General features: G+C 38.2%; 1 protein-coding gene and 1 pseudogene across 9 annotated transcripts in view; both read right to left on the bottom strand.

Moving 5' to 3' along the window:
• CACNA1B (calcium voltage-gated channel subunit alpha1 B) overlaps window positions 1-22,302 on the bottom strand; it is a 189,793-nt gene that overhangs the window by 61,951 nt on the left and 105,540 nt on the right. The gene's annotated exons all lie outside the window — the stretch shown is intronic.
• Window positions 18,814-18,984, bottom strand: LOC113596702 (uncharacterized; annotated as a pseudogene).

Raw genomic sequence — 22,302 nt, forward strand, 5'->3', positions numbered from 1 at the left:
AAGTCAGGCAGAGAAAGACAGATACCATATGTTTTCACTCCTATGTGGATCCTGAGAAACTTAACAGAAGACCATGGAGGGAGGGGAAAGAAAGAAAAAAAAAAGTTAAGGAGAGAGCCAAAACATAAGAGATTCTTAAAAACTGAGAACAAACTGAGGGTTGATGGGGGGTGGGAGGGAGAGGAGGGTGGGTGAGGGGTACTGAGGAGGGCACCTGTTGGGATGAGCACTGGGTGCTGTATGGAAACCAATTTGACAATAAATTCGATATTTTTAAAAAAAGGCTACATATTTGTATATCCCAGATGTACTCAACTCCAAAAAAATCATATATATGGAAAGAGAAATAACACCAAAATAATAATAATAATAATAATAATAATAATAATAATAATAATAATGGTGATCTCTGCATGGTAATAGGAATTTTAATTCTCTTCACTATACTTTTAACAATTAAAAATTTTTTCCATGACGTGCATAGATTACTTTTAAATTAAGAAAACATATACAATTTTTTTTCAACGTTTATTTATTTTTGGGACAGAGAGAGACAGAGCATGAACGGGGGAGGGGCAGAGAGAGAGGGAGACACAGAATCGGAAACAGGCTCCAGGCTCTGAGCCATCAGCCCAGAGCCTGACGCAGGGCTCGAACTCACGGACCACGAGATCGTGACCTGGCTGAAGTCGGACGCTTAACCGACTGCGCCACCCAGGCGCCCAAGAAAACATATACAATTTTAAAACCACAGCATTTCAGACTCTTCCATGGTTAACAGTAAGGCGGGACCAATATGGACTCAATGAAGAATTCTGCTGCTCAAAAGAAGAACAAAGATGCCAGGCCCTGGATGGAAATACTCCTGCTGAAACAGATTTACAGCAACAAAAGGCATCACTTAAGTCAAAGCAGACCAGGAAAAAAAGGAGAGGATCAAAACGAAACTGCTGAAGACTAAGTAAATTCATTGTTAGAAGCAGGTTATGAAAAACAACAACAACAACAACAAACTTGACAGTAACAAAAATTTAATCATGAAACAGGACACTTCATCAAACAAAATGGCCAGACACAGAGCAAAGGATAAAGAAAGGGAGAGAAATCTGCGAAAAACAACCATGTGCCGGACATCGTCCAAGTGCTCTATGCCTCCTAACCGCACTCACTGCATATACCATCATCTCCATTTTCTTTCTTTGTTTTTTTTTTTTTTATGTTTATTTCTTTACCTTGAGAGAGAGAGAGCAGGGGAGGGGCAGAAAGAGAAAGAAAATCCCAAGGAAACTCCACACTGCCAGCACAGAGCCCGACGCAGGGCCCAAACCCACAACAATGAGATCATGACCTGAGCCAAAACCAAGAGCTGCACACCTCACTGACTGAGCCATCCAGGCGCCCCTATCATCTCCATTTTCTAGATTATGAACTGAGACATTACCTAGTGGGGACATGGCCTATCAAGGCTGGGGTAAGAACTCTGAGCCCTGGGTCCCTACAAGGTAAGGACATGAGGGTTCATACTGAACCGCTCCCCTCGAAGAGGGCTAAAGTGAGCCCAGACTGGTGGTGCCCTGAGCTTCTGGGAAATCAAATGTAATGACAAAAGCACCCCTCATCTGGCCCGGTGGATTGGGCAACCCTTCTCAACTTGAAGAGAATTTAAACCCTACAGACACCCATGCTATGGAAAGAATTTCTCTCCTATACATTCAGAATGGCACCAGCTATATACCACCCTTTGGAGAACTGAAAAAGTAGTCAATCAATTCATTTTCTAGAGGGCTTCATTGTCTCACAAAACCCCACCCAAGAAATGGTGGATGAAGGTCAGTCACATATGAACTCAAAATAAAAAATACCACCAAATGAGGGGTGCCTGGATGGCTCAGTTAGTTAAGCTTCCAACTCTTGATTTCAGCTCAGGTTATGATCTCACGGCTTGTGAGTTCAAGCCCCCTGTCAGGCTCTTTGTTGACAGACAGCGTGGAGCCTGTTTGGGACTATCTGTCTCCCTCTCCTTCTGCCTCTCCCCCATTCATGCTCACTCACTCTCTCCCTCTCTCTGTCTCTGTTCTTCCCCCACTTGTGCTCTCTCACTCTCTCTCAAAATAAATAAATAAACCTAAAAAAAAAACAAACCACCAAACATACAAGGAAGCACGATCACCATGAAATGAAAGACAGCAGAAACAACAGATTCAAACCCTCCATAAACTACAGATACAAGAGTACTTTTAGAGATTTTATTTATTTACTTTTATTTATTTACTTTTGAGAGAGAAAGAGAGGGCACAAGTGAGCGAGGGACACAGAGGGAGAGAGAGAGAGAGAGAGAATCCCATAAGGGACAGAGAGAGGGAGAGAGAGAGAAGCGGGGCTCACCCGAAGCAGGGCTCGAGCTCACCCGACGCGGGGCTTGTGCTCACCCCATGTGGGGCTCAAACTCATGAACACAAGATCATGACCTCAACCAAAGCCAGATGCTTAACTGACTGAGCCACCCAGGTGGTCCCAGATACAAGAATTAGAAAACAAATTTTAGATGAGAAATATAAAATAGCTAAATATAAATATGTAAAGAAATATAAAATGAATCTTAAATGAACAAACCATTAGAGTCTATAAAACTGATCCAGCATTTTCATGATCTGTGACAGAGAAATGTAAACGGACTCATCCTTCCAATGAAAACAACTATAAAAGCAGAACAAAATACATAATGTAACTGTTTAAAGGCACTGGGTACCAATCAATGTGGACAGAAGCCAAGAAGCTACACTCCTTGGGAGAAGGAAAGCACAGAGGTGACCCCATTTTCCCCCAAGCTTTTCCCCTTAGACCATGTTCCTATTTGCAGTGCAAGGAAATAGAAACCAAGCATAAAGCAACATTTACAATGGAGAAAGAGAAAAAGACTGAAGTTACAGATTAACAAAGTGGGAATGAAGGGCAAAATCCCAGGGTGAAGTGCAGGGCAGAAGGGAGTCACTCCACCAGCCCCAATTAATTACCCTTCCTTCCCTGTTGCACATGTGCAAAATGAGGCTGGTCTCCACTAGAAGCAAATGCTTTCAAGGAAGCTCAAAGGAGAGAGGAGGATTGAAGGTTTGATATTGGGGGTCAATGACAACAGAGATTTTACTTTGCTGTTACTTTTTATTGGGATTGTTCTTGTTTCTGTTGGTGTTCTAGTTTCAGAGTTGCACAGATCTTGAATCATTGCCCTTTACCTTCTCTTTTCTCTAAGGCCTATTATTTTCAGTACATGGCATTGTCAGAAATGAATATATCATGTTGTAGCAAGAATGTCTAGAGTTAAGGAAGACAGAAAATGGTGTTAATTAAAAACACAAGAAATAATAAATGTTGGGAAGGATGTACAGAGAAAGAAACCCTTGTGCACTGTTGGTGAGAATGCAAACTGGTATCGCCACTGTGGAAAACAGTATGGAGGTTTCTCAAAAAATAAAACCAGAATTACCACATAATCTTGTGATTCTACTACTGGGCATTTACCCAAAGAATACGAAAATATCAATCAAAAAGACATATGCACCACTATGGTTATTGCAGCATTATTTATAATAGACAAAAAATGGAAGAAACCCAAGTGTCCATCGATAGATGAATGGATACACAAGATGTGGCAAATATATACAATGGAACATTACTCAGCATTCAGGGTGCCTGGGTGGCTCAGTAGGTTCAGTGTCCGACTCTTGGTTTCAGTCCAAGTCATGATCTCACAGGTTTGTGAAGTAGAGGCCTGCTTCAGGCTCTGTGCTGACAGAACAGAGCCTGCTTGGGATTCTCTTCCCTCTGCCCCTCCCACACTCATGCTCTTTTCCTCTCAAAATAAATAAATAAACTTAAAAAAATAATAAAAAGAATGAAACCGCATGAATGGATCTACACAGTATCATGCTAAACAAAATAATTCAGCCAGAGAAAGACAAATACCAAATGATTTCACTCATATGTGGAATTTAAGAAACAAAACATTCGAGAGGCGCCTGGGTGGCTCAGTAGCTTAAGCGTCCGACTTCGGCTCAGGTCACGATCTCACAGTTCATGGGTTCGAGCCCCGGGTCGGAGCTCTGTGCTGACAGCTCAGAACCTGGAGCCTGCTTCAGACTCTGGGTCTCCCTCTCTCTCTGCCCCTCCCCAGCTCACACTCTGTCTCTCAAAAATAAACATTAAGAAAAAGAAGACATCCGAACAAACAAAATAAAAAGAGACAAACAACTATAAAAAGACTCTTACATACAGAGAAAAAACTGGTGGTTGCCAAAGGGGAGGTAGGTAAGGAATGGGTCTTAGCATTGCTCAAACGGGAACCTGGAGTAAAAACACCTGTAGACTTTGTCATGTGTGCACAATAGCATTACTAGATTAGTCACTAAAAAACAAAATAAAACACAACTGAACAAAATGCAAATAGAGTTCATAGCTTTAAACTAGTAGAGAGAAAAATGTGATATGTAAGCAAAAAAGAACCAGTTATTTAATATTTCCAAAAGAAAGGAAAGAAGAAAAAAATTTGAGTTATAAATGCCAAAGCAATACATGATATATTCTTCTCTTTAAAAAAGAAAAAAAAGTACAACACCCATTCATGATAAAAACCCTCAACAAAGTAGGCTTAGAGGGAACATACCTCACTATAATAAAGGCCATGAATGGGGGGCATCTGGGTGGCTCAGTCGGTTACTGTCTGACTTTGACTCAGATCATGATCTCACAGTTTGTGAGTTCAAGCCCCACGTCAGGCTCTGTGCTGACAGCTCAGAGCCTAGAGCCTGCTTCAGATTCTGTGTCTCCCTCTCTCTCTGCCCCTCCCCTGCTCATGCTCTCTCTCTGTCTCAAAAATAAATAAAAACATTTTTAAAATGTTGTTAAATAAACAAATAAGTAAAACCATAAAAAAGTAATAATAGCAACAATAATAACAACATACCTGGGAATAAACTTTAACTGAGAATGTGAAAGACCTATACTCTGAAAATTATAAAACACTGATGACAGAAATTGAAGATGACACAAACAAATGGAGAGATATTCCATGCTCATGGATTGGAAACACAAATACAGGTAAAAGGTCTATATTACCCAAAGCAATCTACAGATTCAATGCAATTTCTATCAAAATACCAATGGCATTTTTCACAGAACTAGAACAAGTAATCCTAAAATTTGTATGGAACAAAATAAGACCCTGAATAGCCAAAGCAATCTTTATAAAAGAACAAAACTGGAGGTATCACAATCCCAGATTTCAAGATACACTACAAAGCTATAGTAATCAAAATAGTATGGTCCTGTCACAAAAACAGACACACAGATCAATAGAACAAAACAGAATATCCCAAATAAACCCATGTTTATATGATCAATTGATCTATGACATGCAAGCAAGGAAATGCAAAGGGAAAAAGTCTCTTTAATAACTGGAGCTGGGAAAACTGGGCAGCTACAAGCAAAAGAATGACACTGGACCACTTTTCTACACCACACACAAAAATAAACTCAAAATGGATTAAAGATCTAAATGTGAGGCCTGAAACCATAAAAATCCTAGAAGAGAGCACAGACAATAATATCTGTGACAAACTATAGCAACATTTTCCTAGATATGTCTCCTCAGGCAAGGGAAACAATAGCAAAATTAAACTATTGGGACTACATCACAATAAAAAGCTTCTAAACAGTGAAGGAAACAATTAGCAAAACAAAAGGATAACCTACTGAATGGGAGGAGATATTTGCAAATCACATATCTGATACAGGTTAGTATCCAAAATATATAAAGAACTTATTATATAGCTCAACACCAAATGATCCAATTAAAAAAAAAAACAAAAACAGGGAAAAGACAAGAAGATTTTCCCAAAACAAAGACACATAGATGGCTAACAGACACATGAAAAGATGCTCAACATCACTAATCAACACGGAAATGGAATTCAAAACCATGATGAGGTATCATCTCACACTTGCCAGAATGGCTAAAAATCAAAAACACAACAAATAAGTGTTGGAGAGGATGTAGAGAGAAAGGAACCCTTATGCACTGTTGGTGGAAATGCAAACTGGTGCAATCACTGTGGAAACAGTATGGAGTTTACTCAAAAAGTTAAAAATAGAATTACCACATGACCCAGTAATTCCACTACTGGGTATTTACCCAAAGAATGTGAAAACACTAATTCAAAAAGATATATGCACCCCTATGCTTATTGCAGCATTATTTACAAGGGCCAAAATATGGAAGCAGCCCAAGTGTCCATCAAGAGATGAACAGATACAGAAGATGTGTTATTGGGGCACCTGGGGGGCTCAGTCAGTTAAGTGTCCGACTTTGGCTCAAGTCATGATCTCATGGTTCATGAGTTCAAGCCCTGCACTGGGCTCACTGTTATCAGCGCAGAGCCTGCTTCAGATCCTCTGTTTCCATCTCTCTCTGATCCTCTCCCACTTGCATGTGCTCTCTCTCAATCTCTCTCAAAAATAAATAAACATTAAAAAAAAAGATGTTCTTACTCAACACGTCTCCAGAGACAAGGAAAACAAAAGCAAAAATGAACTACTGGGACCTCATTAAAATAAAAAGCTTCTGCACAGCAAAGGAAGCAATCAGCAAAACTAAAAGGCAACTGACAGAATGGGAGAAGATATGTGCAAATGACATCAGATAAAGGGTTAGTATTCAAAATCTATAGAGAACTTATCAAACTCAACACCCAAAAAACAAATAATTCGGTGAAGAAATGGGCAAAAGACATGAATAGACACTTCTCCAAAGAAGACATCCAGATGGCCGACTGACACATGACAAAATGCTCAACATCACTCCTCATCAGGGAAATACAAATCAAAACCACAATGAGATACCACCTTACACCTGTCAGAATGGCTAACACTAACAACTCAGGCAACAACAGATGTTGGCGAGAATGCGGAGAAAGAGGATCTCTTTTGCATTGTTGGTGGGAATGCAGGCTGGTGCAGCCACTCTGGAAAACAGTATGGAGGTTCCTCAAAAAACTAAAAATAGAACTACCCTATGGCCCAGCAATTGCTCTACTAGGTATTTATCCAAGGGACACAGGTACGCTGTTTCAAAGGGACACATGCACCCCCATGTTTATGGCAGCACTATCGACAGTAGCCAAAGTATGGAAAGAGCCCAAATGTCCATCGATGGATGAATGAAGAAGATGTGGCATATATATACAATGGAGTATTACTCAGCAATCAAAAAGAATGAAATCTTGCCATTTGCAACTACGTGGATGGAACTGGAGGGTATTATGCTAAGTGAAATTAGTCAGTCAGAGAAAGACAAAAATCATATGACTTCACTCATATTAGGACTTTAAGAGACAAAACAGACGAACGTAAGGGAAGGGAAACAAAAATCATATAAAAACAGGGAAGGGGACAAAATAGAAGAGACTCATAAATATGGAGAACAAACTGAGGGTTACAGAAGGGGTTGTGGGAGGGGGGATGGGATAAATGGGTAAGGGGCACTAAGGAATCTACTCATGAAATCATTGTTGCACTATATGCTAACTAATTTGGATGTAAATTTAAAATAATAAAAAATAAAATTATTAATAGAATAAATAAATAATAAAATATACAACGGAATATTACTCAGCCATAAAAACAATGAAATCTTGCCATTTGTGACAACAGAAATGGATCTAGCAGATATAATGCTAAGTGAAGTAAGTCAGAGGAAAACAAATACCACATGATTTCACTCATATGTGGAACTGAAGAAATAAAACAAATGAGCAAAGAAAAGAAACAAACCAAAAAACAGACACTCCACTATAGAGAGAAAACTGGGGATTTTTCCCCAGAGGGGTGGTAGGTGAAACAGGTAAAAGTGATTAAGACTGCACTGTACAGAATTGTTGGATCACTATACTGTACACCTGAAGCTAATATAACACTGTACGTTACTTATACTGGAATTTAAATAACTAATTAATTAAAATTTTTAGAAGGGAAAAAAAATCCCGTAAAAGCTGGAAGCAATGAAAACCTAGTAGCAACAACCACATTGCTAAATAAATACCATTTCTCATCAAAGGTTCTAAAGAAGCCGACCATGAGATGAGGGTCCATGTGAAGTGACAGATTACTCCCAGAATAAACTGGAAGAAAGTGAGAAAAACAGAACAAGAATGAGAAGACAGCCAAGCAAGAGTGCAGTTTCAGGTAAAACCCTGGAACAGCAGGGTCAGGAGGCTCCCACAGAGACTCTGGAGTCTAAGTTAGACCTCGGAGCTGTCCCTACCTGCAGCTACAGGACTGGGCTTTCACACTCTCTATACCCTTCCTTCATGGCTCTGGCCACGTGGGAGATGTAAACTCTCCTGTTTGTCCACTTCCTGTCCTCTCCCCCCAGTGGTCACAGGTAGTCCTCCAAGAGGAGCTGAAGGTAAAGAGGAAAGAAATGTGTAGGAACAGCCAGTGTCCACCGCACAGGTGGTCTTGTACAGATGGCTGAATCCATGTCTGTGGCAGAAAAGGTACATAATAATCCTGGAAAATGTTGTCATAGATGGAAATCAGAAAGCTGTCAAAGACAACTACAGGCATGTGAGGTCCAAAAAACTCAACCTTAAGGGGCTCCCCACAGCCAAAGTTGATATAATCTGAGCATCAAAAGTAACAGTGAGTTCAAGGACGAAAGCATATCAAACACATTAAAATAAAAAAAACTCATGATGATGATTCTCATAAATTCCTTGTTGCTCATATTCAGAGTTTCTGGGCACCAACTCACTATTTCAAAGACTCATACATGGGCACCTGGGTACCTCAGTTGGTTAAGCATGCGACTCTTGATGTTGGCTCAGGTCAGGATCTCAAGGTTGTGAAGTCAAGTCCTGTATCAGTCTCCATGCTCAGCTTAAGATTCTCTCTCTCTCTCTCTCTCTCTCTCTCTCTCTCTGCCCCCTCCCCCGCTCACGCTCACATGCTCTCCCTAAAAAAATAAATGAAAAAAATAAATAAAGACCCACGGGGCACCCAGGTAGCTCAATCAGTTAAGCGACCACTCTTGATTTCAACTCAGGTCGCGATATCACAGTTTTGTGAGGATGGGCCCCATGTTGGGCTCTGTGCCCTGACCACGCGGAGCCTACTTGGGATTCTCCCTCTACCACCCACCTCTGCTCCTCCCCCACTCATGCTCACTCTGTCTCAAAAATAAGTAAACTTTAAAAAAAAAGTAAAATAAAATAAATAAAGACCTGCACATAAAGGAACAGAATTAAGCATGTATGTTACTTAATACAAATACAAACTGTATTCCAAATAATTGATGTTTTTCCTCATGGAAAAGGTCAAAATAATAAATTCATAAAGAATGACAGAATTATAAATTCATCATTTTGTGACACCTGACGAAATCACAGACCTGGGTGACAGGCATCAGTGTCTACTAAACTCTTTGGGCAAAAGGCTGGTGGAGAGCTTACGGTGGATGGATCAGGCCAAACCCACTGAAGAATCTTCATATCAGCAGAAGGAAAACACGATGACACTAGACACTATGTACTCTCCTGATGTCATGCAATAGGAAGTGTTCACGGCCACCTATGAAGCTTCCCCAAAGAGTTTAGTCAAGAGTCTAGATCTATAGTTTACAAACAAGGGCAACTTAACCTCCTAGGGATATTTGGCAACGTGTCTGGAGACATGTTTTGGTTGTCAAAATCACACAGTGCTACTGGCATCTGGAGGATAAAGACCAGGGATGCTGCTGAACATCCTAAAAACACAGTTCAGAAGATTGTTTTAGATCTGATTTCCAGTTAACAGGAGATACTGAGGACAGAGGAACGCACTAAATGACACCATGATGCAATCAATCAAATCCAGAATGTGGGAAATTCTACAGGGCAAATGACATAGTTTCCTCAACAAATAAATGGTATGTATAAAATAAGAGGGGAGAAATAGTTATCGGATAAAAGAGACATACACAGAGCAAGCAAAATCAGATGAGTAAACCTTAGTTGGATCCTGATCCTAAAAAATCAGTTGTAAAAAGGTATTTTTGAGACAACTGGAAATTTAAACTTGGGATAGGTATTAAACAACATTATGAAATTATTATCAATATTATGAAATTATTACCAATATTGCTAGGCATACTAACGCTTTGGGGTTGGTTAAATCCTTAATTGTTAGAGGTGCTTATACTGTTATACCTAAAATAATAAACAAAAAGCCACAGGGAAAAAAAAGGAGAAGTACAAAGTGAAACAAAAATATCAAAATGTGGATAATTGCTTACGGGTGGGTGACAGAATATGAGGGTTCATTATACTCGTGTCTCTACTTTCAAAGTTTCAATTTTCTTACAAAAAACAATTTCTGTAAGCAGCCTGGAGAGAAGACAGAGCCACACAAAAGAGCAATTTGGAGGAACTGCGGGCGTCTCTGCAGGAGACGGAGGGGGCACGATACAGAGAGGACTGACATTCCAAACAAAGCAAAACTACTTTCCACAATGTTAAAATAAAGATTTTGCAAGCACATTGAGAGAGTTTACCACCATCCAACCTCACTAAAAGAAATGAGAATAGATGTTCTTCGAGCACAAGGGGGGAAAAGGCAAATGAACGATCCAAAATACAAAAATTGATGAAATAGGAGAAGGTATAATGAAATCAACAGCAAAAAACGTAAAAAAACAAACAGAAAACACATAAAGAAACTTCTGCCATTTGTAAATTCAAAGCTACACTTACAAGTAACTCATAGGTCAAATAAGAAATTACAATGAAACTTGGGAAAAGATTTAGAAGAAAACTATGGTGTTTCAAAACTTGTGAGATACAACTAAAACACTGCTTAGAGCAAAGATTAAAGCCTTAATAAACACATTAGCAAAACAGAGGAGCTTAAATGTCAGGAACTGAGTATCCAACTAATAACTGAAAAGAAGAATATTGTGGTAAAGATGAAGAAAGCAGAAGAAAAAAGATAAGAACAGAAATCCACAAAACAAACACACAATGGAAAAGATCAAGAAAGCCGGAAATTGAGACTTTGATAGTCTATTTAACTTGACAAACTTTCAGGGGAAAAAAAAAAAAGTTTTTCAAGGAAGGAGAAAAGGAAGGAAGGGAGGAAGGAAGGAAGGAAGGAAGGAAGGAAATTAGAAATGTAACAGTGGCCACACTACAAATCCAGCAGAAACTAAGAAGATAAGAGGCTGGCTCCCATAGATAATGGCAGTCACCCACACTCAAGTTTTCCCCACAGCTTCTATAAACTAACTACAGGGCCAACAAGGAAAGGTAGTAAAATAATCCACAGTCCATACTTAAAGCATATGGGAAATAAGAAAAGTACAAGCTTAAAATTACATGTAAGTGGGGAAATGACCCCTGAAACCTACAAGCATGGATTGTGTGCAAGAGGCAAAGAACAGCAGGATCAAGGTGATGGTGGGACACATGGACACATCAAGTGTTCATCCAAGGAAGACAGGGCCCCACCCTAACCAAAGGAATACTGAGGTCAGAGACCTACTCCTGGGGACTCCCAGCACCTACACAGGACTGGCAGCAGTGAACTCAGGAAGACACTACTTCTGGTGGAAAAAGGCCCACTTGTGATATGGGAAACAAAGGCAGAAGGAAATGTAGACAAAATTAATTTTCCTTATAACCTGCAGCCCAGTGACAAATACTTGAGGCAGACAGAGTACAGCTTTCCTCCAGGAACACCTTACTCTCTTCATGTTAATGATTTGCTAGAGGGGAAAACAACCTAGCTTGCTAATAGCCAGGCCTCCGGGATCCCAGAGAGTCCTCTTCAGCATATGAAAATCCTTTTGGAAAGTCCCCTTATCTTCACCTCCCCAACTCCAAAGTATCTACATCAGTCACTCTTCACAACCCCACAGCAGCTCTTTCTGCCCATGGGTCCTGTACCTGTGCTTTAATAAAATCACCTTTTTGCACCAAAGACATCTCAAGAATTCTTTCTTGGACGTCGGCTCCAAACCCCAACACTTCAAACCACATCACTTAGAAGGGAGCCGCACTTTAGTGGCTTTCTGATGGAGGGAAAGAAAAACAAGTGGCTATGGCCCAGGGTCCTCCAGAGGTGGGGTATTACCACCAAATCAGAACTACAAGGCATCACCGAGTACAGAGACTGGATTTCACCGTCCTAACAGAAGAGGGTGCTTTTCAATCAGAAAGCAAGTAAGCCACTCGCCCCTCCCTCCTCTCCACAAAATCACTGGTAATTACTGGTCCAGGAAAAGTCAACGCACAAACACTTCCTCGCGATTGGAAAATGGAACCCAACATCCATACAAAGCTTCCACCACAGGAAAACAGAAAGTAAGGATGAAACATTTCAGATAATATAAAATACTCCACAAAAATCAACTGCAAAGCAGTGAAAACTGCAACCCACCCTTACAACATGAATTACACACAATTAAACCACCACTGCTAACAAGAAAAATCATCACAAATAAGATTAAAAGCTCAAAATAAAAGTGTACGGAAAACCTGACATGAGAGATGAGAGCTGACCAAACTCAGGAGAGAAACTGAAAAAGAAATCATCTGAGAAACGAAGTGAAAGGGAAAGACAAGACAGTCTCAGAAATCACAAAAAGTCGGAGAGAAAAGAGACACGACTGAAATTATAGTAAAGCAAAACAAAAAAAAAAGATAGAGGTCAAATAAGCCAAGAGAAAGAGTGTGAAACAGGGAATGAGTTTTCAAAAGGATCAGGGATAAAGTGATACAAAAGACGAAGTAGATCAACATTTGTATAACTAGAATGTCTGAAAAAAAAAAGTAAAACAATGGAAAAGAACTAACATTTAACCAGTGATCCCAGAATGTTTTCCGGAAATGAAATAACACCCATCGATCGATTTTTGACAAAAGTGCCAAATAATTCAATGGAAAAAGGACAACCTTTTCAACAAATGGCAACAGAACAAATGCATATCCTTGTGGGCTTGGGGGGATAAAAAGAACTTCTACCCTCAACTCATGCCATATATAAACATGAACCCAAGACTTCAACTCTTGGAAAGATGGCACAGAAGTGCTTTCCCCCATCCATCCCACTAACACAACTGAAAACCCTGGATGTCACATATAAGGCAAATATAGCAGGATTCTGAAAGGGCAGGAGAAGCCAGATTGGTTAGGGACCTTGGGCCTTAAGAGCAACACAGCAATACATTTTTCTTTTCTAGGTGTTCTTCTATGCCTCATATAACCTTGGTGCAGGAGAGGCAGCAACCCAGAAATGCCAACAGGCACAGATTTTAAAAGCCCCCAAAAAGTCAGCTCTCCCTAATGACAGGACCAGGAAAGGTGCAGACTAGCCAGACAGGAAACTTCTAGACGATAACCACTCTACTACAGCCAAACACCCCAGAAAAAAACTACAGTTCTATCTCGGTTCATATGAGCAGAGACCAAGGGGAGCACAGACTTCTACCCTCACTGGCCTATAATGAGGTACCCAAAGCCCCTGCCAGGGTGGTATCAGAGAGAGCTGAGTAGGGAGTAGGGGCTGTCATCCTCACCCTGTGGGAACAATACCCCAACCCATGTTATATCAGCAAAGATTACATGGGTAGCCCAGACTACAATTCCTACCCAGAAGTAACAGCGCACCCCTTCCTTTTACTTGCCAGAATAAGTCCTAGTAGAAAGCCAGGACTTTACCACCGCCCAGAGGTAATGAAATCCACCCCTGCTGTGTCAATGGAGGTCACATGAGAAGCAGTAACAAGGCACTCCCACCTCTCTCAGATAGGGTGGCATCAGTGGAGGCCCAGAAGGAACAAGAAGTTGGCTCCCACTGGGGGTCAACTGAGGTCGAATGAGAAACCTGTGCTTTCACCCCCATCTGTAAGTAATGAGGCAGCTCGCTCACCCTCCCCCTGCTGGAGGGGTGTAGACCAGCTAAAACACAGTAGACCAGCTAAAACAAAAGATTTAAATAAAACTTGAGGTTTATAACATAATATTAAAATGTCTAGGTTTCAATTTAAAAAATCACTTGTCACACTAAGAATCAGGAAAATGTCAATTTGAACGAAAAAAGACAAATAGACACCAAGATGATACAGATGATAGAATTATCTGAAAATGATTTTAAAGCACCCATCATAAAAATGCTTCAGCAGACAACTAAAAACACACTTAAAACAAATGAAAAAATAGAAAATCTCAGCAAAGAAATAGAAAGTTGTAGCAAAGAAATAGAAGATATATAAAGAATTAAATATAAATTTAGAACTGAAAAATACAATAACTGAAATTAAAAACTCAATAGATGGGCTCAACAGCAGAATGGAAGGCACAGAGGAAAGAATCAGTGAATGGGAAGACAGAACAATAGAAATTACCCATTCTGAACAACAGAGAGAAAATAGACTGAAAAAAGTGAACAGAGCTTCAGGGACCTCTGGGACTAGGACAAAAGATCTACCATTCATGTCAACAGAGTCCTGGAAAGAAAAGAGAAAGAGGGCAGGGCTGAAGTATTCAAAGACAGAATGGATGAAAAAATTTCCAAATTTGGCAAAAAGACACAAACCTACAAATTCAAGAAGCTGAGCAAATCCCAAACACAATAAACCTAAATAAACCCACGCCAAAATACATCAAAATCAAACTTCTGAAATATAAAGACAAAGAAAAAAATCTTGAAAGCAGCGAGAGAGAAACAACAGCTTACCTATAGGAAGAAAACAATTCGAATGACAGTGGATTTCTCATCAGAAACCATGGAGGTCAGAAGGAAGAGGCACACGTTTTTTCAAGTGCTGAAAAAAAAAGAACTGTCAACCCAAAATTTACACCCAGTGAAAACATCCTTCAGGAATGAAGGGAATATCCAGATACTCTCAGATGAAGGAAAACTTAGAGAACTTGTCACCTGCAGACCTACCCTAAAAGAAACACTAAGGAAAGCCCCTCTAAACAGAAAGTAAATTATGAAAGAAGAAATATTGGAATTATAAGGAAAGAAGAAAGAACAATAGAAGAAGTAAAAATATGGTTAAACACAACACACTTTCCTCCTTCTCCTCCTGTGTTTTCTACATTATGTTTGACAGTTGAAGCAAAAATTACAACATACACTGATGTGGTTCTAAATATATGCAGAGGAAATAATTAGGACATTTATACACAGGAAGGAAAAAGAGAAGTATATTTCACTTAAACTGGTAAAATGACAACCCCAGTATACTAGAATAATTTATTTATATAATGTAACACCTACAGCAACCATTAAAAAAAAACAATACAAAGACTTACACTCAATAATACTACAGAGAAATCCAAATGGAATTCTAAAATACATACAAGTAACCCACAGGAAGGAAAAAAAACAAAGAAAGAAACCAGAGAAATAGAAAACAAAAAGAAAAAACAATAAATAAAACAGCAGACTTATTATAACATATACAATTACATTAAATGTAAATGGTCTGAATATGCCAAATAAAAAACAGAACTGACAAATATGCCAAATTAAAAACATGACCCATCAATATGCTATCTATAAGAAACTAACTTAAAATATAACCATATAGCTAGTTTGAAAGTAAAAAGGTGAAAAAGATACATCATGCAAATATTAATCAAAATAAAGTAGGAGACAGTATATTCATATCAGATAAAGTAGACATCAGAGCAAAGAAAATTATCAGGTACAGAGAGACACATTACACAATGATAAAAGAGTCAATCTTTCAAGAAGACATCAATTCTAAATTGTATGCACTCAATAACAGTGCTGCAAAATATGTGAAGCAAAAACTGATAGAAATGACAGAAGACACAGACAAATCCACGTTTACAGTTGGAGACTTGAACGCCCCTTTCCCAGCAACTGACAGATCTAGACAGAAAATCAGCATGCACACAGAACTCCACACCATATACTCTTTTCAAGCACCCACAAAACATATACCAAGATATGCCATATCCTCAGCCATAAAACAAGCCTTAATAAATTCAAAATAATTAAAATCATACACAGTATGTTCACTGACCACAAAATCATCAAGCTAGAAGTCAATAAGAGAGAGACAATAGGAAAATCTCGAAACCCTTGGAAACTAAACCACACATTTCTAAACAAACCATGAATCAAAGATGAAGTCCCAAGGGAAATTTTTTAATGGAATTGAATGAAAATGAAAATATATCAAAACCTGTGGGATACAGATAAAGCAAGTACTAAAAAGAAAATTTAGGGGTGCCTGGGTGGCTCAGTCAGTTAAGTGTCCAACTCTTGATATCTGCTCAGGTCATGATCTCAAGGTGCATGAGATAAAGCCCCATATCAAGTTCTGCACTGACAGCGTGGAGCCTGTTTGGGATTCTTTCTCTCCCTCTCTCCCTGTCCTTCCCCTTACTCATGCTCTCTCTCTCCCTCTCAAAGTAAATAAACATTTTTTAAAAATAAAAAAAAATTTATAGCTCACTAAATGTTTACATTAAAAAAGAGGAAAGGCCTCAATTCAATAACTTAAGCTCCCATCTCAAGAACTAAAAAAGGACAAAATAAACCCAAAGAAACAGAAAGAAGAAAATAATAAAGCAGAAATAAAATGCAATTGTAAACAGAAAAACAGAAAAAATCTAGGTAATAAGAATCTAATTCCTTGGAAAGATCAGGGAGATTAACAAACTTTAGTAAGACTCACAGGAAAAAAAAAAGAGAGAGAAGACACAAATCACCAATATCAGGAATAAGACAGGGGTTGTCACCACAGATCACAAAGACATCAAGAGGATAATAAAGAAATACTACAAACAACTATACATACATAAATTTGACAAATTAAATGAAATAACCAATTCCTTCAAAAGCACACACTACAACTCACCCAATATGACATAGATAACATACCCTTATCACTATTGAGAATATTTTTTTTAATTCCAAAAAAGACATGCTTTATTTGCAAGTTCTACCAAACGTTAAAGAACAATTAACACCAATTCTATACAATCACCTCCAAAAAAAACCAGAAGAAGGAACGCTTTCCAATTCATATTATGAATTCAGTACTATTGTGATACCAAAATCAGACAAAGACAGTATGCACACATGCATGCATACCACACACACACACACACACACACACACAAGAACAACAAAGCACCAATATCCCTCATGAATACAGAGTCAAAACTCCTTAACAAAACATTAAGAAACAGAATTCAGCAATATATAAAAATAATTATACACCATCACCAGTAGAGTTTATCCTAGGGATGCAAGGCTGACTTAATATTTGAAAACCAACCAATGTAAACTACCATATTACAGAAGAAAAATCACATGACCCCGTCAATTGATGCAGAAAATCATTTGACAAAATGTAGCACTAACTGAATATAAAAAAACTCTCAGAAAAAAAAGGAATAGAGGGGAATTTTCTCAACTTGAGAAAGAACATATATCAACACACCCTCCCCAAAAAATCCTACAGCTAATGTCACACTCCATGTTGAAAGACTGACTGTTCCCTCCTCCCACAAGATAGGAATAAGAGAAGGACGTCAGTTCCACCACTGCTGTTCAACACACTTGTGGAAGTTGACAGTAAAATGAGGGAAGAAAAAGAAATAAAAGGCACACGTGTCATAAAACTGTTCATTATCAGATGACTTGATTACGCAGACAATCCCAAGGTATCTACAAACTAAATACAAACCAAAATTACACAATTTCTTTAAAATCTGATGAAAATGAAGACACCAAATGTCAGAATCTATAAGATACAATTAAATTAGTAATCAGAGGAAAACTCATAGCCTTAAATAATCATATAACAAAAATTAAAGAATAAAATAAGTAAACTAAGTCTCTAACTCAAGAAGCTAGAAAAATAACAACATAGTAAAACAAAAAGGCAAGAAGAAAATAATGAAGATAAAATTGAAAAGTAACATTTAAAAAACACTTAAAAAACAAAATCACAGAACTAATAAAATGCTGGTTCTTTTTATGAAAACCTACAAAACATATAAATCACTAATACAATCAAGAAAAAAAGAGGGAAACAAAGTACACAGGATAATGATACTAATAACGGCAGACACATGACTTTGAATTTGTCAAAACCCATAGAATGTACAACACAAAGAGGGTACCCTAATGTAAACTATGGACTTTAGTTAATAATAATATTTCAATATTGGTTAATCAATTGTAATAAAATGTTAATAATAGGGTAAAACTGTGTTTGGGGAGATTATATAAGAACTCTGTATTTTCTGCTAATTTGTCTACAAATCTAAGACTATTCTAAAAAATAAACCATTAAATAAATAAATAAAATACACAGGATAAAAAAATGACAAGGGGGGAAACAGAGGAAGTGCTTTTAAAACACTTAAGCCACTTCTTTGCATAACTGTATATATATAAATTGGAAAGTCTAGATCAAATGATCAGTTCTAAGGAAATTGTAATTTACCAAAGAGATCTCAGGAGATAAGAAGTTTAAACAGACAATATCCATACAGAAATAGAGAAATTATTAAAGAATTACCCTTCCAAAAGAAACCTGAGCCAGATGATTTCACAAGTGAATTCTACGAAATCTTTACAGACCAAGCAATCCTATGCTACTTAAACTATACCAGAAAAGGAAAAGAAGAAAACTTTCTTTTTATGAATCAGTAAGGGTTATGTCCTACAGACCGCCTTGGGTAAATTTTCCCCATAGAGTTCCCCTTAGTTTTATAATACCCTCACTTCAGGAAAACATATGTATCTCTCATTACAATGTTGTTGGGTTTTTTTTTGGCTGATGTTTATGTAGGAAAAATGTATACTTCCCCCAAACTCAACAGAACATTTTTAGTTTTCAATTAGCAGTAATCGCGCCTCGGATAAACCTCATTGGCTACGATACTGCCACTGCGCAAAGCTCAACAGAACATTTTTAAAAAGTTTATTTATTTATTTTGCGAGAGAGAGACAGCATGAATGGGGGGAGGGACAGAAAGAGAGGGAGAGAGAGAGAATCTCAAGCAGGCTCCACTCTCAGCACAGGACCCCACACAGGGCTTAATTTCATGACCACAAGATCATGATTGGAGCCAATATCAAGAGTGGGACACTTGACTGAAACACCCAGGTGCCTCTTAATACAACATTTTTAACAACAACAACAACAACAACAACAACAACAACAACAACAACAAATGTAGGGAAAAACTCTCAGGCAAGATTCCACATTCAGTTGGTTGACTATTAGAATCATGTGTGGATGTTTTTGAAAAATGCAATAAGCTTCAATAAAGGACGTGTCCAAAGCAATTGCTTGTTAACAGCTATTTTAACTGTGGTGATCAGGGAAGGAAAGCATTTTATGTCCTGATATGATAGTTGATACTTTTCAGTGTTTAACTATGCTTTCGTTATATTTTTAAAAATTGACTGAGGATTTTGAGTACAACCAACTGTAATACATTAAAATTTTTATAGTACATTATAATTTTCCCATTTAAAATAATAGGAAATATAGGGGCGCCTGGATGGCTCAGTTGGTTGAGTGTCCAACTTCGGCTCAGGTCATGATCTCACAGCTTGTGAGTTCAAACCCCGCGTCGGGCCCTGTGCTGACAGCTTGGAGCCTGGAGCCTGCTTTGCTTTCTGTGTCTCCCTCTCTCTCTACCCCTAACCCACTCACATTCTGTCTCTGTCTCTCTCAAAAATAAATAAACATTAAAAAAATGTTTTTTTAATAAATAAAATAAAGTAATAGGAAATTTGAAACATTATAACATTTGACTTTCAGTGATGGATACATTAAGCATATTGTAACTATATAGTATTCATATCTAAACCTTACAATACTTAAAGATAAGATAGGAAAACTATAGAACACATCTCACTCTAAAATATGCAATATAATGATTTGTAAGAAATATATATTTGGTCTAAAATCTATTTCACAGATACATTTGGCCTTCCTCCAGTTTCTGAGAAACATTTCAGAGCCATAAAGGTGACATGGGTGTCCTGTTACTAATGAGGGTGACTTTTGGATTCCATCCAAGGGCTGGGACTTGTTGCCAGGAGGACTAACCACATGATTAAAGGGTTGGAACTTTCAGCCCAACCCTGACTTCCAGGGAGGAAGTAGGGGATGGAGGTTGGACCAGCCAATGGTCAATGACTTAGGACTGCAACAAAGCCTGCATAAAACCCAAAGACTGGGTTTAGAGAGCCTCTGGATTGGTGAACAGGTAGGGATTGGGAAGAGTGGCGTGCCAATAAAGAGCATGGAAGCTCCACACCTTTTTCTCCAGACCTCACCATACATATTTCTTCATCTAGCTGTTGATTCTTATCCTGTTTAGTATCCTTTAACAAGCTGGTAAACCTAAGTGTTTGTCTGAGTTCTGTGAGCAAATTTAAAGAACTTAAGGAAAAGGTCATTGAAACCTCCAATCGCAGTTGGCAGGTCAGAAGCACAGGCGACGGCCTGAGGCTTCTGACTGGTGTCTGAAATGAGGGCTTGTAGATCTCAGTCTTGTAGGCTGAGCCCTTAACCTGTGGAATCTGATGGTATCTACTGGTAGGTAGTATCAGAATTGAGACAAACTCTTGGACACCCTCCTGATGTCTGAGAATTGCTTGGTACCTGGGGACCCTCTTCATGCTGGACTTGGGTCTGGGAACCCTAAAAGAACTGGTGTCAGTAAAAAGTATCAATCCAAAAATCCTACATAAAATATTAACAGAATGTAACATCACATTTAAAAATATGTTAACTGGGGTACCTGGTTGGCTCAGTCAGTAAAGCATGTAACTCTTGATCTTGGGGTTGTGAGTTCAAGCCCCACATTGGGTGCAGAGATTACTTAAAAAATAAAAATCTTTTTTAAAAATGTTAACTAAGCGGGGTTTATTGTAAGATCACAAAGACAGTTCAATGGTAAAAAGTTCATTACTATAAATCTCCATATTTAAGAGGGAAAATGTATGATGTCTAGCATGCTAAAAAGGCATTCAACAAAATTCAACATCTATTCCTGACAAATACTTACTGAAATAGGAATTTATGAGTACTGTACCTTGATTTTACACACACACACACACACACACACACACACACACACACACACACACCTCAAACCCAAATACAGGCAGAAACAAGGTAAGGGTACCCACTAAGTCCACTGTTACCTGATAGTGTATTTAGCCAATGCAATCACGCAAAAAATTAAAAAATTAGAAAAACAATGAGAGGTCTAAGATTGGAAAGGAATAGTTAAAGCTGTATTTGTAGAAGTTTTGACATTATACTTAGAAAGAAACCGGAGTCAGTGCTAAAAGTAATACGCAATTTGAGGGTTCAGAAAAGTAGGAAGATACAAAACTGACATTTAAAAAGCAATAGCCCAGATTTCCACACCCAGCAGAGGCCAAGACAGAACCCAAACTAACCCTTGCACCATTAACAGTCATAAATACTAGACATTAAGAGAATGAAAAGACAAGCCACAAACTGGGGGAAAATATTTGCAACCCAATTAAAAAGTGGGCAACAATGTCTGTCCTCACATCACAATGGAATTAAACTAGAAGCCATAACAGAAGGATAACTGGAAGTCCCCCAAAGACATAGAAATTAAACAATACACTTCTAACTAATACATGGGTCAAAGAAGAAATCTCAAAAGACATTTACAAATATTTTTAACTAGGGGCACATGGTTGGCTCAGTCAGTTAAGCATTGGATTTCAGCTCAGGTCATGATCTCGCAGTTCGTGAGTTCGAGCCCCACATGGGGCTGTCTGCTGTCAGCACGGAGCCTGCTTTGGATCCTCTGTTTCCCTCTCTTCTGCCCCTTCCCCTCAAAAATAAATAAACATCAAATATAAACATATATATATATAACTAAATGAAAATGAAAACACAACTTACCGGTTTGTTGAATGCAGAAGCAATGCTTACAAGGAAATTTATAACACTGAATGCATATATTTATTAGAAAAGGAAGATTTAAAATCAGTAATCTAAGATTCCACCATAGGAAACAAAAAGAAAAAGCATGCTAAAAGTAAGCAGAAGAAAAGAAATAATAAGAATTAGAGCAGAAATCAATGAAACTAAAAAGAGAAAATTAATAAAGAATATCAACAAAACCAATGCAACTGTTTCTTTGAAAAGATCATTAAAATTGATAAGCCTCTATTTAGACTAACGAGGAAAAAAGAGGGAAAACACAAATTACT

Source organism: Acinonyx jubatus, chromosome D4, assembly GCF_027475565.1.
Source record: "Acinonyx jubatus isolate Ajub_Pintada_27869175 chromosome D4, VMU_Ajub_asm_v1.0, whole genome shotgun sequence".
NCBI classification, from domain to species: Eukaryota; Metazoa; Chordata; class Mammalia; order Carnivora; family Felidae; genus Acinonyx; species Acinonyx jubatus.